This window comes from Macaca fascicularis, chromosome 11, assembly GCF_037993035.2.
Source record: "Macaca fascicularis isolate 582-1 chromosome 11, T2T-MFA8v1.1".
In the NCBI taxonomy this organism is placed as follows: domain Eukaryota; kingdom Metazoa; phylum Chordata; class Mammalia; order Primates; family Cercopithecidae; genus Macaca; species Macaca fascicularis.
In genome coordinates this window covers 107,854,124-107,872,048 of record NC_088385.1, presented here as the reverse complement: position 1 = coordinate 107,872,048, position 17,925 = coordinate 107,854,124, and the positions used below count along the sequence as shown (strand labels likewise).

The following is a 17,925-nucleotide window of genomic DNA, read 5'->3' as shown; positions in this document are numbered from 1 at the left end:
TATACATAAATTCTAAAAATAAAAGAGGAGAGAATATTCAAAGTAATGATTGAAAACTTTCCATAATAGAAGGAAAACATGGGTCTCTAGCATTTCTAAACATGCCACAGCTAACACAACAAGTAAAACGGCACTCTTCCAAAGAAAAGAGGAAACAGTTAAAGCAAACAGAAAACAATTATCAACAAGGAAACCATAATTACATTGACAGACTTCTCTCATCAGCTACAAAAGATGACAGAAAGCAATGAAAAAATATCTCCTAAGGACATCCAAAAAGATTATCTTCTAAGAACTAAGAAAAAATAACTATCATTTAGAATTCTATACTTAGTAACACTATATTCATGAATGAAGCAAAACAAAGATATTTTCCAGAAAGTAAGACGGAGAGATTTTATCACTCATAGAACTGTCCATAAAAGATGCTCCTTCTTAGAAGCCAGACGGAATCCGGAAGGAACATGGAAAATGCAAAAACAATAATACATAAATAAACTGGTAGTCATGTTGGTAAGTCTACCTAGAACTGCTGACTAGCTACAAAAACAACAAAATAGTAATAATGGTTTATTTGGGGATTATTAGAAAGCAGGTATAAGTTAAATACTGAACAATTGTAATATTATATATAAGAATGGGAAGATTGTAGTTAAATGGTATTTAGATCCTTGTATTATTTGGGAAGAGGACAGAGCATAGGAGGAGGAATGATTCTCCTCACTGGGCATGACCGGTAGGTGTACAAGGAAGAACCATGTCCTCCTAGGCCTTCTTTTAATTATTTCAGTCAACTGTCAACTTTGCCGTTACTTCCAATGATTTCCAAATTCCTGACTCTAATCATATATAAGTCCCCTTTCCCAGGATCAATGGCAGAAATACTGATAAAACTCCAATGAGAAAATGTTTATGTTTTATTATTTTAATTATTAATTAAATATCCCTAAATAAATGATTAATAGATAAACACTAACACTCCAAAAATTCAGCCTCAATGGTTGCTTCAGGTAGCTAAGGTAGCTTCAGAGTTCCAGGTACTCTCAAATACCTTCAACTCATTTCAACCAAATGCACACATTACAGAACATATTGCAGAGTCTGAAAGACCATCTGCTTGATGGCCCAAGCCCACAAGGTCCCAGGTATTTGAGGTTGGTGGTGACAATTAATGAACAATTGATACAATCCCCATTTTGGCAGTTTGGTAATATTACAAAGCACACATTCAATGACGTTGCAAATATAGCTCTGAAAATTTTCCTACATATACATGTGCATGCGCAAAATGACATGGGTGAAAAAATGAATTCACAGATATAGAATTTAAATCAGTCACCTAAAAAAATCCATCAATAATGGACTAGTAAAATGAACTGGAATATATCCATAGAGTGGAATACTTTGAAACTATGAAAGAGATAAAAAGAATCTCCTTGTGTACTCACTCATTTATATAGATGTTTGCCAATAAGACAAATCAGTAAGTAAAAAAGCAAACAGACAGTCTGCAGCCTATATTACCATTTATCTTGTGAAAGGTATAAAACTAAAACATTGACTGCCTCTGGGTTGGAGAAATTGGTAGCTGAGAAATGAGGCAGGAAGGAGACTCTTTCTTCCCTATGTACTATTTTATCTTTAGAATTTGTAACATACGATGGTATTACCTATATGAAAATAAAATAAAACACTTGAAAATACATACAGAACAATTTAACTGTATGTTTCTCTGTTTTTCTATTAATATTCCCAATCTCAATTACCATTTATGGCCCAGGTTCTTTTCTATTCCAGTAAAATACATGTCTATTGTAATAGGCAAATGTTTTTCAGCTGAGAACATTAACTACTGCAGGATCTTTTACCCAAAGGACAGGATTATTTTATTTTCAATAACAGTTATTAATTTACATGTTTAACTATGATTTGTTGAGTGCTCTCCACATGCCAACATGTGCACTAGGCCTACAAAGTGGAAAAGATGAAGGTCTTATTTAAAGGAGCTCATAATACAGTAGGAAATACAGAAAATTAAGCAAGCAACTTATTTCATTCATAACTATTTATTTATCCTCACTATGTGCAGGACAAATCAATATAGTATGATAAGTAGGAAAGGAAAGGAAAGAGGTAAGGCACCAGGAGAGCCCAGATAAGCCCAGTTCAATCAGAGTAGGTGAGAGAAGTCCAAAAGACAATAGGAATTACCCAGGACATGGAGGGGGCAAGACATGTTCCACCATGTCCAAAAGTTAAGAAAATCCATTGAGCGATCAGTAACCTACAAGTAGTTAGCTTGGCTCAGTGGAAGAGTGTGAGGGGGCCATGTGCCGAAAAGAAGCTGGAGCAATAGACCAGGAGAAGTCAGACCACAAAGGATCATGCTCAAGGTTTGGAATATTAGCCCAAAGACACCAAAGACTCACAAAGGTTTTCAAGCATTTGGGATTCCCAAACAGTAGTTTCCAAACTTGGTTATACATCAGTATCATCAAAAAAGAGTCTGATTTTCAGTCCCACCCTAAACTTACTGAATAAGAATTTTAGGGCATGGGTCCAAGAATCTGCACTGTTTAAAAGCTTGCCTGGTGATTCTGATAGTAAACCAACTACAGGATCTAGGCATCTAGGATCTCTGATATATACTCCTCAAGGGTCAAAATACCCTCTTAGTGACTGGAAATGAAACAAGGAAAGCAGTCTCTGCTCCTCCCTCCCAATGCAATTGCTGAGTATAGAAGAAAGTTGGTTTTATTGGGCTATCCCAACACCAGAGACAAAGAAAGCAAAAAGCAGGAACAATGGGATCAATCAAGGCTAGTACTCCAAAGGGGAACATTTGTAAGTCCTATTCTACAGGAGGAAAAAGAAAAAAACAAGTGAAATCTCAGTTGACATAGGTACAAAAATTTCTTCTTACTTTGATTTTTTAAGTCAGTACAAGACACCAAAGCAGAGAGTACAATTTAACATTACTTTTATCTCAGCCACATATCTGGAGTTTAAGACTCATATTTGGCATTCATAGGCAGCACATACAACCTCAATTGGCCTAAAATGGGAAGTTTTTCACCACCTGAGGCAAAATAAGAAGTGGCAACTTGCTTCCTGTACCAAGATAACATGATGCTTACTAAAGACTGGTGAGAGCTTCACATTCACAACTCTTCAATGCTTTAATGCACCACAGTAAACATTCATGTCTATTTTAGGCTTGCCTTCCCTGTAAAAATTCATCTTGGCCACCATTTGAGGTGTTTTGCAAGACATAATTACACAGTAATTCTGACATGAAAACAAAAGAAAGAAATAACGAAAACCAAACTACCATACAAAGATATATTTTTAAACATTTAACAGCCTTCAATATAGATGAGTCACATACTAAATAGAAATACCACCCACAATTCCACCTGATCTGCACAGCGTTTCCTTCCAAAAAAGCTAGCGTGTGTTTATTAAATGTATTCATTCACTCATTCGATAGGTATCTATTGTGCATCCACTCTGTGGCAGACACTGTGATAAGTACAATGAAGTGGTGAATAAAGCAATCCTCTCCCTGCCCTCACTTCACATACTGGTAAAAACAGACATCAGACAAAGCACAATAAGGGCATGGGGTAAAGTGCTGTGAATGGAGGCCCAGGATGCTAAGGGAACACATCCTTGGGACCTAATCTGGTCTGGGGGTTATGCAGAGCTTCCCCTGAAGATTTTGCAAAAGTTGTGATTTCAAAAATTAAGTAGGAGTTGGGGGGGTGGGGAAGGAAAGAAGAGAAGGAGAAAGAATAAGTGTATGTATAGGTTGGGAAGCAGGGTAGGAAGGGAATAAGATAGACTTGAGGGAACAGCATTAGAAAATGTATAGAAATGAGATAAAACATGGTGTGCTTTAAAAACTGAGAAAATCATTATGGGTTGGCAAAGAAGGAAAAGCAAAACAGTATATAAAGAAAGGTGATAGGAGAGATAGCCAGGGGATACACATGCACAGTATCTGATTAATCTGGAACACTCCCCCGAATTAAGTAGAGATGGGTACTTTTGTCCCAATTTATAATTAACTCTAGAGCATAAAAGTTAAGTGCCTTGGCCAAGGTCACTAAGTCAGAGCAAAGTCAGCAGTCTGCTGCACTAGATCCATTTGTCTAATGATTCCATCACATACTCAAATTCAGGATATTGCTTTAGTCCCAAATTATAAAAAAATTGAATTTTCTTATATTTTAATAGATATTAGCACTAGTAAAATATTTGTTGTTCATAACATCAAATTATTGAGTGATATTTTATTAAGTTTTTTAAAATGTTACCATTGGGGGAAACTGTACATAAGTTCTTTCTGTGTTATTTCTTATAACTTTGTATGAATCAACAGAAATCCAAATAATTTCTGTTGAAACATGGAATTACTGGTTTACCCAAAAACTAACAGTAAGAAGACAAGAGAGGAAAGTAAGATTTTTTTTTTTTTTTGAGGCGGAGTCTCGCTCTGTCGCCCAGGCTGGAGTGCAGTGGCCGGATCTCGGCTCACTGCAAGCTCCGCCTCCCGGATTTACGCCATTTTCCTGCCTCAGCCTCCTGAGTAGTTGGGACTACAGGCACCCGCCACCTTGCTCGGCTAGTTTTTTGTATTTTTTAGTAGAGACGGGGTTTCACTGTGTTAGCCAGGATGGTCTCGATCTCCTGACCTCGTGATCCGCCCGTCTCGGCCTCCCAAAGTGAAGATTTTTATATACTAGGATGATCTTCATGTTTTTCAGTTTACTACTAATTCATTCAAGGTCTTGGGACACTATAGATTTAATACTAATCAAGGGATTTCTATATGCTAGACGCCTTGCTAGTTAATTTGCAATACCATCTATGCCTCATAACTATAAGATCAATGCCTTATAATTTCATTTTACAGATTAGAAAATAGACACAGAGCAGCTAAATAATTCGCCCAGAGTTTCAAGGGTATGGATGGCAAAGGCAGAACTCAAACCCAGGTCTGTGTGACTCCAAAGCCCTGGTTCCTAAGTTGAAAGCCAGGTCCTGGGTCCTTTCCTTCCATGCATCATTTGCTCCCTTTAGGCATCCATTTCCTCTACTCAATGAAGCTAAACCAGATGAGCTCTGATTTCATTTCATGTTCTAAATGTTTGTTAACTTACACTGAACTCGTAAAGTAAATGCTATATATGCTATCTAAAAACAACACCATAATAAAATATATTACTTTTTTTTCATTTATTCTCCTCTTTCCTTAGTCTAGATGGCTATTAGAGTGAACTGTAGAGTAACTATGCTTTTTCTTAGTTCTAAGAAACTCCATGTAGACAACATATTTATATGATTATGTAGATATGTATCACATAGATATAGACATATGTAACATATAGACAATAAAAAGACTCTATGGCAAACATCTTATGCCATAAAAATATAAGCAAATTTATTGGCTCATGTTACTAAAATTTGCAAGGACAGGCAAGTTTCTGTCATGAGTGGATGGTCAAACAACATCCACTTGGGAGGAACAAAGAAGGAAAAGAGATTGTCCTAAGCTAAAAAGAGGTCAGAGACCTTTACCTCAAGCCATTCCTACCCTTTAAACCCCAGAGTACTTACTATATGCCAGCCAGTCCTCTCCCAGGTCAACTTTTCTTTCAGGTGCCATCTCAGAAATGTCTAATATTTCTGTGATGACTCACATCCCCTCCAGGTTCCACCCATTCACAGCTTCTTTGAAGAACTATGTACACTCACCATCTCCATCTGCTTCCTCACGTCCCATTCACTCTCTCACTCCCTGCAATCTTTTCTCCACCCACCTACACCCCACTCAAAACACTTTTGCTTACAGCACAATGACTTCCATCTGGCCACTATGATGGGCCTTTCCTGCTCTCCCCTTCTTAATCTCCCAGTACATGGTGGACAACTTTCAGAACTTCTGAAAGCTCTTCTCTTGGATTTAGCAATAAAGTATTTGCCCGGTTTTCCCCACCCCTCTGCTATTCCTTTTCAATCTTCAACCTCCTCTTCCTCTACCCACGAATTAAGCTAATTTCTCCAGAGCTTTGTCCTGTGTCCTCTTTTCTTCTCTCTCTATGCTCTGCCTTGTTGATCTCCCCTATTCCCATAACATTAATATTATGAACATGCTAATGCTCCCCAATTTCCCTCTTGCTTTGACTATCCCTCTGGCTGACTATTTGACAACTCCACGTGGATGCCTTGTAAGCTTTTAAAGCCCCGACTTTATTTTTTCATTCCTCATTCTCTATATCTACTCTCTCCAAAAAGCCAGCTCCTCTACTTTTCTAATTTCAACAAAGGGTTCCACCCTCCACCAGATAGGCAGGTCAGAAACATCCCTCTACCTTACCACCCCACAGAGCTGTGTCTATTGGGAGTTCCTGTCACTTCAGAACCCAAAATAAATCTTGACTCTAGTTACTCTTCTCCATCCCCACTTCCCCAACTCTCGTCCAATCCACCCCCCTTTTTCTCCTGGACCAGACTCTTAACTGGCATCCTCACATTCGGTCTGATTTCTTTCCAATACATTATCCTAAGAAGACAGGGGAACTGCTGTGAGATGAAATCCAGAACATGTTACTCTCCTGCTTGCAACCTCTAAATGGCTTCTCAATCCATATTGGATAAAATATAAAATCCAGTTTCCCCTCAGAGAACTCTCCCCAGATCTGAAACTTATCATCATTCCTGTCTCTAAGAGTCTCATTTCCTCCCTCTTTGTACTACCCATTCCATTACCCTGTTCTCTTTTCTTCACAGGCCTTAGCACTATCTGAAATTATCTTTCTGACTTATTCTCTCACTTAAATCTAACCCCCTCCTGTAGAGTGTACACTCCATGAAGGCAGGCACCTTGCATTTACCTCTGTAATTCTAATGCCCAGAACAGTACCTGATATACAGTGGATACTCAATAAATAACTGCTGAATGAATGAATGAAGCACAGACATCTTTGACATGCATTGTCTTGACTTTAGCTGAAAGGAATGAAACTAAACAGGAAGTTTATTTTTAGCTCAGCTTCTATCGGAAGAGAATTATCTAATAACTCCAACATTCTTTCATCCTGGTCAGTTTTTCAACATGAACAACTCATTGTATATTTCAAACTGAAGTCCAAACTCCCACAATCACTCTCAGATTATTCCATTCTCTTCTATCAGCATGGGATAATTATTTATTCTAAAATGACTGGTTGAGCCATTCCTCTCTCCTTATTCAAAAGTCTAACCAACTTAAAAGTGATTTTGTATATATTTGAAGGAGTAGTAATCATTCTTAACAACAACAGGATTTTATGTGATCATGTCATCGTTTACCTGTCTTCTAAATTACAGGGTACTTTTACAGAGTACTTTTAAAGGGTGCTTCTTTGATATTGGTAAGGCCCTTTATTCTGTTGAACATCTTGATGAATGTTTGAATATGTAAGTTCGGGGCGAGAAGTTGAGGATAGTTAAACTGCTGTATAAAAAGACATTGAAACTCTCAGGAACAGAAAGTGTGAAGGATATTTTCTGAATATAGATTCGAAATATTTTTACAGAGTTACAATATTATAGTTAGGGGAATATCGACAGTCCAGATACTTGTTTAGCGAATCTGTTCATTCTTGACTTACCTTGACAATAATTTCTTCTCTCAGAATCATGATATTGATGCTGATAATGATTACGGTAACCACTAGCAATTATCGAGGACTAAAAATACACCAACACAGCCCTAAAGCACTTGGTGTGCACTATTTCAGTCTTCGTAACAATTTGCCTACAGCCAACCCAGAGCGTAAGCAGTGGAGTTGGACTTGAACCCAGATTTTCCCATGGTCTCAATTGCTATGTTATAAAAGAAGATTAACAGCTCCTCTATCATAATTCTTACAAGAAGTCACTGGAAGGTGATGCTGGTGTGACAGAAATTTTGGAGGAAATAAATTATGTCATCCTGGAGCTTGTGAAAGAGAAAAGCTGAATTAAGACATAAATTTAGAATATATCATGGTTCGAAAGTTTGTGTCCCCTCCAAAAGTCTTGTTGAAACTTAATCCTCCGTGCAACAGTATTAAGAGGTGGGGCCTTTCGGAGGTGGTTAGACCATGAGGGCCCCACTCTTATGGAGAGAATTTGTGCCTTATAAAAGGGCTAAAGGGATTGAGCTAGGCCCCTTTGCCCTTCCACTTTCACCATGTAAGGACAAAACAACAAGGCACCATCTTGGAAGCAGAGAACACCCCTCACCAGACATTGAATCTGCTCATGCCTTGATCTTGGACTTCTCAGCCTTGAGAACTGTGAGAAACAAATTCCTATTATCTTTACATTACCCACCAGTCTAAGGTATTTTGTTATAGCAGTGCACATGAACTAAGACAGGATCTTAATAAAAGTGTTTATTAAAATTAGAAGTAAACCTAGCATGATGTTAGGCTCAGAAGTTCTAAATAGGAATCTACCAACTTCAGAAAGGAATCAGCCTCTAAAAAACGACATTTCAAACAGGCACACACATACACACACACACACACACACACACACACACATACACATACACACACTTGCAAACAGCTGCAGAGGGGAGACAAAAGAGCAGACTTCCAGAGAAAATAATGTGGTCACAGAGGAAACTTTCTGAGGGGTTCAGGCTTCAAAACAACCACATAAAAGATGGAAGGAGAATCATATAACAAAGAATGAAATATAAGAGTAGCACTGACCTATATGAAGAATGTCAGAAAAGTTCAACTAAAGCCAGGAATGAGCTGGAGCCTGTGAAAAATGCCAAAGATGACAAAAACGTTAGGCTGCAAAAACAAAAAGAAAAGACACTCAGAGCCAGAAAATAAATAAAGAATATTATTGTCCTTGGCTTTCAGTAGGGGGTGGATATTTACCAGTTGTTTGGCATTTGTCAGAAGCTACACAGGGAATTTGGCTGAGACCGTGCCAGTGTTGGGCCCACCAATCTTGCTGACTCACTCTCAGGAAGATTCCAGATCCCCCAAAGAGACCATGTACCTCTCTTAAAACACAAGCCCAAAAATGTCATAGAAGAGGCATCCAACTTCTGCATTGTCGTCTACAAAGAGCAAACAGCAAAAGTAGACTAAGTATTCTTAAGAAGTACCTGGAGCTAACAGAAGAAAATGAGTTCATCCTTCAGGCCCTGATCAATTATATTCTGTATTTCTGAAAGACTAGCATGTCTTATAAAATCAAACAATTATTTTAAACTAACACGAAAGCTAGCAGTTCAAATTTGTCCTCAGGACTTTGGAACTTGCTGTTCCCTCTGCCTGGACTACCGTTCACCCTGGATCTTCCTATGCTCCCTCACTTTATTTAGGACTGTCAAATGTCACCACCTCAGCCTTCCTGATCATTCGGTTTAAGTAGCTTGCAACCCCCTATTCATTATTCTATATCTCCTTACCCAGCTTCATCTTTCTTTGTAGCATTTACTACTACCTAAGAGATGTTTCTGCTTATTTGTTTGTTGCCTTCTTAACCATTAGAATGTGAGCTCTGTGGGATATAAACTTTGTCTTATTCACTACCTTATCCACTGTACCAGCTACTCAATGAATACTTGTTGAATGAATGAATGAATAAATGAATGAATATATACATGAGTGTAGGGAGACCTGGGTCAGTTATAATTCTGGGGGATGTCATGACAATATCAAATGATGACAAGATTTGTATGAGCCAATAAAGATAGGTGGTAGCATTTTTTTAAATGTCATTTTAGGCTTTAGTAGTATGACAGTGGTATCTCAGGGATACATTAGAATTTCCCAAATGTATTTACCATCATAATATCCATCTTTGAGCTCTTCTCCCCACATTTCTGGTTCAGTAACTATATGATGAGGCACAGGCATCTTTTTTTTTAAAGGCATGCCCATTGCTCACCTCCTATTAAGACTCACTGGCTAGAGAAACAGAGGTGGCCATTTCGTTGGATTTTGTCAACCAATGTTCCAGGCATGCCTAAAAGATCCTGACGAGGGTTGGTGACCTAACTCAAAAACAACATGATCTGGTAGCTTTTCAGGTGTTTTATGGTGCATTTAGAGAAGGCTAGCCAAAGACAAATGCAGGAAATAATTAACATTCCAAAGCCTAATAGATGCCTTTGGCCAATTCACAGGTAAGAAAGCTGACCTCTGACTCCAGTAAATGTCTCTACCTCTGTTGCATCAGGGACCTTTGAGGGGGTCTCCATGCTACTACAGTCTGGAAAAGAGACATGTTTGACTGGAAAACAAGCAACAACTCATGATTGCTGCCTTCACATGTCTGAGGGACTGTGAGTCATAAAATGGGATATAGGTTTATTTTGTTCCTAATTCCAACCTCTGAAACAATTCAATACGAACAAGAGAAGTAAAAATAAAAGAGCACTGAACAAGGAGTCACCCAATCTAGGTTCCACCCCTCCTCTGACATTTACTACTAACTGCTATGACCCAAACAAGTCATTTACTCTCTCTGTGTCTCAGTTTCCCCAATTGTAAAGTGGCACCATGCCTGCCCTTTCTGCTTCATACTGCCTTCAATGAAGAAAGTCCTCTGAAAATCGTAAAGTTATATATAGATGGTACAATTACTACCAAGTTACAGGATCAAGATTTAATTTGTAATTAAGAACTTTCAAAACTTATAAGAACCAATCTAGTAGTGCAAGCTGTTTCAAAATGGGTAAGTTCAAACTGGGGCCGAAAGACACAGATTGTTATTGTCGCTGAAGTCATTCCTCCTTGAGAAGGAAAGAGAATGGGTAACTAATGTTTTCTAAGTCAGTTGTCCCATCATTATTATTATTATTATTATTATTGTTGTTGTTGTTGTTGTTATTATCATCATCATCATTTTTGGTTTAAGGACTTCTTTTGCATGTCAGAAAATTTCACTGAACACACCACTCATATATATGTATGAGAGAGGAAGTGGGGAAAAGGCCACAACCTCAGCAGCACCTGGTTAGAAAAATTCAAAATAACCAGAAGTACGAAGTACTGGCTGATGCAGTCAAATAATTTCCATTTCTCAAGCACTATAGGACTTATGTCCATATGAAGACGGGCAGGGTGATTATGTGTAAGACATTACTCAGACTTCTAGGAAGGCAACACACTTTTTAGACTAGCGCACATTTTACAATAATGCATTCATTTTCACAGACTGTGAAGCCCAGACACAGAATTCTTATTTTTTGACACGCTAAATTAACCAGTGGGCAGCATCCAAGTCCAGTCAGCCTTGGCAAATGAAATAAGGTTCTGTCTAAAGAAAAAAAATCTTTAAAATGTTCATTTCTCTAAACTCCAGCAAGCAAATTTCAAACATGCAGTAGGTCCTGGATATTTTACCTTATTTATTTAAAAATGCCACTGATTGTAAGATACCCCATTGCCATATGTACTGGGAATGAAATAAAGGCCAATTAAACTATGAAAGAATACTTTCTTATCACTTAAAATTTTTATTTTATCTTTATTAAAATGCACTTTTAAACTGGCCCAGATTGTTTTTTGTAATATATATTCTTGTACCTACATGATAAAGAAATAAATTGGTTAAGGTATCCCTAAACTTTCTTTATTTTCAGTTGGAATCTACTAAACAAATTGTGACTTGGTGTTTTCAGTTTCTGTGCTTCTCCACACAAAATCATTCTCTCTGCCATCAAGAGGGAGATACGACAGCATCTCCTCAAACAGCAATCCCATAGTATCTCCGAGATTTTCTTCGGAGCCACTGGCCCCCATTCTGCAAGTTCTGGTACAAATCCACAATCAAAAGCAATGACATCACAATTATGGCCTGGCCAGCAGAAGTATAAGATGCATCCTGATCTCAAAGACAGAATGACGCACATCTTGGAAACAATACAGTATAAAATTCTTAGGAGAATCAGTTCAGAAAAAAAAAAAATAGTTTTCTAACTAACAATGAAAATAGGCTTACCTTCCTAAGTACCTCATTGGTGATGTCCTCAGTCTTCTAATCCTCAAGGCAAGATAGGGAACCTGCTTTTAGTCTCCCTTCTGTTTCATCTAACTATACTGCCCATTGGCCTTGCTCCTTGCTTCTCAGCCCTCCATCCATATCTTCCTTCAGGCCTTAATCCATCTCAAACACTTGATAATTACAGTTTTTTAACTACTGCCCTTCCTACCTGCAGACTCTCTCCAATCCAACATATTAGGATTAATGACCTTCAAACACCTCTTTCATCATTAATTCCTAGTTCAAGCATTCCCACCTGCTCCATTTTTCCCATGGCTAAAACATCAAACTCCTTTGAAGGCCCCATAAAATCTGACCTCACTCTAGTTATGAAACTTCATTTCCCACCTCCCTCTTCACACATCTGACCTGATGCTTGGGCCAGTCTCCTTATCTTTTGTTTTTACAATATGTATTCCCAACAGCACATTTTTGATCAAGCTACCTTCTCCTCCACCTAATTGTAATCCCTTTCCCTTGACAAAGTCTTTTCTGACTTTTCCAGGTGCTGTGGACTTCTCCTTATTCTGTATTCCTGTTACGCTGATAGTGAGTATATTTAGGTTTTAGACTGAATGTGCTCTCTTATTCTTTTTCCCTATGAGACTGTCAGCTTAGAATCACCAAAAAACAAACAAACCTTGAGGCTCAGTCAACTCCTGCCAAGGTGGCACCCTATACCCCCATTCAGTTTTAGTCCATTCTCTTTACAGTCTTTTACAAGAGTTACCACCTGCTGCTATATCTTTTGTTTGTTTGTTTTGTTTGTTTTTTTTGAGACAGAGTCTCACTCTGTCACCCTGGCTGGAGTGTAGTGACTTGATCTCGGTTCACTGCAACCTCCACCTCCTGGATTCATGCTATTGTATCTTCTCACCTTCACTACCACCAACCTCAGCCATGTGCATCTTAAATTTGTACTCAATAATCACAAGGATCAGCAAGTCCACTATGCCTCCTACCATGGCCACCAACAGGCCCTATAGGGGCCTGTGGAATATTGAATAGTCAAGGCTCACTCATGTTGAACAGGCTAAGCTGGTCTGTTAAAAACGAAGAGGTAGTTACAAGAAGCAAGGGGGCTTTCTGAGAAATAGAACCACTTAACTATGGTGGCTATGTTAGTATCAGACAACCTCATGCTGACTTGAAAATCTAAAGAAAAACAATCTGTTGAAGCTGTACTTTCATGTGACTTTGACCACTCAAACCTTTATTGCCCTGACTTTGACTTTGACTTTGGGTATGAGCGAGCTCTTTTTTTTTTTTGGAGACAAAGTCTCCCTCAGCCATCCCCAGACTGGAGTGCAGTGGTCCAATCATAGCTCACTGAAACCTTGAACTCCCAGGGAGACAGCACTTTTTTAAAAAAATTTTTTTAATAGAAGCGGTTTCAATATGTTGCCCAGGCTGGTCTCAAACTCCTGGGCTCAAGCAATCCTCCCGCCTCGGCCTCTCAAAGTGTTGCGATTACAGGTGTGAACCACTGCACCTGGTTGAGAGAGCAATTTTGATAAGACAGCTCCCAAACAGCTGTTAGACTATTTAAAAGATACAATAGCAGATAGGGAGTGTAAACTCTGAAACAAGACTGTTGAAGTCCTAAACCCATTGCTTCTTAGCTGTGTGACCATGGACAACTGACTTGAAAGCCTCTGCATCTTGGTTTCCTTATCTGTCAAACGAAAACGATATTGTAACAGTACTATTTATCTCATATGGTTATTGTAGGATGAAATGAAAAATTCTTAGAGCTGTGCCCAGTACAGAGTAGGTGCTCAATAAGTATTAGCTACTACTATCATTGTCGTCATCATCAACATTTTTATTAACAATAAAAGCATTTCATTTATTGTTATTTATCTTTCACTATAAAGGCATCTACTGGCAGTCCTGTTCCAAACACAAGACAAAGTCTGGCTTCTCTGATATCATTTCTTCAACCTACCCATTAAAATATTGCTTTTCTCTAATGTCTTGTCATCAGCCTTCCTCTCTTTCAATGTAAATTCTCTTCTTTGGGGATGTTATCAAGCCAGCTTCCTTTGTGAGTTCTAGACCTGCAGTCGAAGCTAAGACTCTTACTGTATACTGATGTCTTCACCTGGATGGTTCATCCACAGGAATCTCGAATATCACATATCTCTCCTGGCTTCTCACTACCTATGGGACAAATGCAAATCCCTCAGCCCAGCATTCTTGTATGCATCTCTTCAAGTGCCAACGTTTTCAAACTCCTAGACCTTGGGTCATCCTATTCCCTTCACCTAGAATCCCTTTTCCTTTTCCTCCATTTGAACAAAAACTCCCTTGGAAGCATCGTCTATGACTTCATTAGAAGACCTCCCCTTTCCTGTAGGTTCTCAAAGTTCTCTCAGATATTCTATATCTTAGGCCGTATCACACTGTATGATAGTTTGTGGCTTCTCTCTTGTTCAGAAAGAGCTTAAAGACCTCACATTTTATTCACTTTTGTATGCTTAATGCCTAGTACAGTGGCAGATACATATTTTTCAACTAGATTAATAAGCTTCTGAGCCCAGGCAAACTTGTACTAGATTTTCTAAATCCTTAACAGACCAACATTTTCACCCACGGGGACTCCAAAAACTTATTGATAAATGAAACGTAAAGGAAAGGAAGTAAAATGTATATGCAAAGACTACTGACTCTAAGATTACTAATAAATATTAATTTAGCAGTTCAGCACACAGAATATTATAAAAAATGATTTGCATTTTTCCCTGGCATTGTCATATTTTCTGCCCAATGAATAGGGCCTTCAGGCAGTGGTCCTGCTGTCACTAATTGAAATGTGTTTTCCTGATATTCAGCTTGTGTTGCTTTGCTGATTCATGTAGCACCTTGCTTAATTAAATAATGTAAGTGCTTGGTTACATAAGGGTACCAAATTTCTACTTCACAATTCAAGAAGCCATCATGGAAGGAGCCATTCAGTATTAGATAATACTAGATGGCAGTAGCAGTTGCAATAGAAAAATCCAAATTATCAGCCTCACTGATATCTGTCTACAGCTGCTATACAATGGTGTGGTTCCATTTTACATTTTGGTGTTCCTTGAGTACCCTGTAGAGAAAAAGCATAAAGACAAGCACAAAACCATCCACATGGGGAAAAAACAGCACAGATAAGCCAGTAAATCAAACCCCTACATTGCAGTAAAATAATCAACTACCTTGATGCTGCAGATCACGCAACTAATATAGACATTATGCTTACCTCTCAAAAAACCTTTATAGCAGTTTATGTGGTCAATACTTTACAACACCAAAGCAATGATGCCAAGGACAGAAAAAGTACTGAGTACAGAAAAGACTGCAGAGATTGAACTCTTGGCTTTTCAATCCTCTGTGCCTTTCCTATTTTCCTTAATCTCTTTCCCTAAGCCTCCTCTGTCTGTGATTAAGGAAAATCCTGCTCCTCCTCATACATTGTGCCCATTCTATCTGTAATTCAACCACTCAAAGTGAATTCAAAAATATATACAAAAGGTAAATGCCAGGCACTCTAAAAGTCACCCAGGATGCAAAATGAATAAGATACATCGCTCCCTCAAAGAGCTCACAGACAAGTAGAGATCTAACCAGGCCCATCCTCCTGCCTGGGTGCAGTTAGCCTGCACCCCCTGCCTAATTTTGGTGCTTGCTGCAATGTACTGAAGTATATCCTCTCACATCTGTGCCTCCTCGTAGACCACGAGGCCATTGGAAGCAGAGGCCACATCTTGTTCATGTGTTGTATGTATAGTGGTCTGGTTCCCTCCTACATTTCTGATCTCATCTCCCACTACTTCTCCTTCATTCCACTCCAGCTGCAATGACCTCTAGGCTGGTCCTTAACGTGCCGGGAAAGCACATGCACCTGTGTTTGCACTTGTCATTCCCTTTGCCTTGATCACCCTTCCCTCATATATCTGCATTGCTAGCTCCCTCACATCCATCAGTTTTTGTTCAAATGTCCCCTCCTTAATTAGTGAGACCTTCTCCAATCACTTTTAAAACTTCAAGTCATACACGACAGCATTTTCTATTGCCCTGCCATGTCATCTTTTCCTCCATAACACATCACTAACACAACCTGAATTTTCCTCGTCTTGCTTATTGTCTGCCTCACCTTGCCACCAAAATACAAGCTCCAGGAAGACAGGAATGTTTATGTATACACTGCTATATACACGGCACCTCAGACAAATGTTGGTACATGAATATTAAGGGATTAATAAATATGTCATGAATATACAAACTTTAGGAACTTCAAAACCTAGCATAATTACAATCTACGCTCTTCAGGAAATGAAAATTTCCAGAGTTTGAAGGGTAAAAATGGTAGGGAACATTTTGGTGGTCTGGCCACTGCAATTCAGTTTCTCCTTCCTAACAGCATCCAGATTTCCTTTTAGGGGCTTCTCTGTCTCCTGCTGTGTGAACTCTGGGGATAATAAGTTCAGATGCCTAGCCTCCTACTAGGACAGTCAAAAGGACAGATCCTTCCACTAAATGCCGTGGTTTAGCAGAGCTGAGCCCATCACACAGTCTCTTCCTATTTGTACCCTAAGCAATTGCCACAATAGTGGAAGAAGCAGTTGGAGTTCATTCACCTGGGTGGTGTTGGCTCATTAACTGCTCCTGCTATAAGACTGTTCACCGGATTCCTCATCCCTCACCCACGTGATAGATACCTCTTTGTTTCCCATCCATTCCCAAGCTTGAATCTCCAGACTCTGGTGAATTGAGTGAGCTACCTTAGCCCTCCCAAGGGGTTCTCTCTTTACCCATGTCAGCCAAATTCTTTCTATTGCTTGTATCCAAAGAACTCCAATGATACAACATGAAAAAGAAAATAATAAATCAGAGTATTTATTAAGGGACAAATAAGTTTCCTTATTTGGCTCAGAGAAGAATACAAGTCCCACGGGGTCTATGTAAGATAAGTGATCAGATCTAGTCTTTGAATAATGAACAGGATCATCTGGATGGGTGGTGAAGGATAAGGCTTTGAGGCAAGGAAAAAAGAAACAATACTTTAAAATCTCCTACTATGAGCCAGACACTCTGCTAGACACCTTCCTCAAGAACCCACAACTAGTAAGACAGAGGTGGAGCTTAGATTTGAGATAAGATCAAAGTGTGGTTTCAAGGGAGTGTAAGCAAGACTGAGATAGAAGATCAAATGACTAACAGAGGGGTGGTGAATAAAACTTGAGATGAATTATGAGGTAGTAAATGGTAGAACATCTAAATTTAAATCTTCAGGCTATGGCTATTCATCCTGACTATGACTCAGGAATTGAAGTGAGGCTAGAAACATGAATTGGGTAAGAAACACAAATTTGAATATAAATTAGTGAATCAGTGCTCTAAAATAGTAAGCTAATCTATTTATTCATGTGAATGACAATATCTTCCATTTGTATATTACTCTTTTCATACAATATTTGTCTTGAGCTGCATCAAACCCTAATGATTACATCAGGTGTTAGAATGGGGGTATTAAATATAGGAATAACCTAGCATAATTACAATCTATGCTCTTCAGGAAATGAAAATTTCCAGAGTTTGAAGGATAAAAATGGTAGGGAACATTTTGGTGGTCTGGCCACTGCAATTCAGTTTCTCCTTCCTAACAGCATCCAGATTTCCTTTTAGGGGCTTCTCTGTCTCCTGCTGTGTGAAGTCTGGGGATAATAAGTTCAGGAAGTAATTATTCTTTTGCTTTTCATTTTTAAATTACTTTTTGAAAAGATAGATTGGAGGCCATAAGTTAGATTTTTTTCATTTTCATTACCCTCTCCAGTTCCTGAGTAGTTTTTCATACTGAGTGCATCCTCTCCCCCAGTCCCTTCCATATGGAAGTTC

General features: G+C 38.7%; 1 protein-coding gene across 21 annotated transcripts in view; it reads right to left on the bottom strand.

Moving 5' to 3' along the window:
• ANO4 (anoctamin 4) overlaps nt 1–17,925 on the bottom strand; it is a 413,826-nt gene that overhangs the window by 275,981 nt on the left and 119,920 nt on the right. For 3 of the 21 annotated variants that reach the window (XM_045365767.3, XM_074007603.1, XM_074007605.1), the window contains exon 2: nt 8,751–8,802. The exons of the other annotated variants lie outside the window; for them this stretch is intronic. The gene's annotated coding sequence lies outside the window, so the exon portion shown is untranslated. The remainder of the gene's footprint in view (nt 1–8,750; nt 8,803–17,925) is intronic. 21 annotated transcript variants of the gene reach the window in all.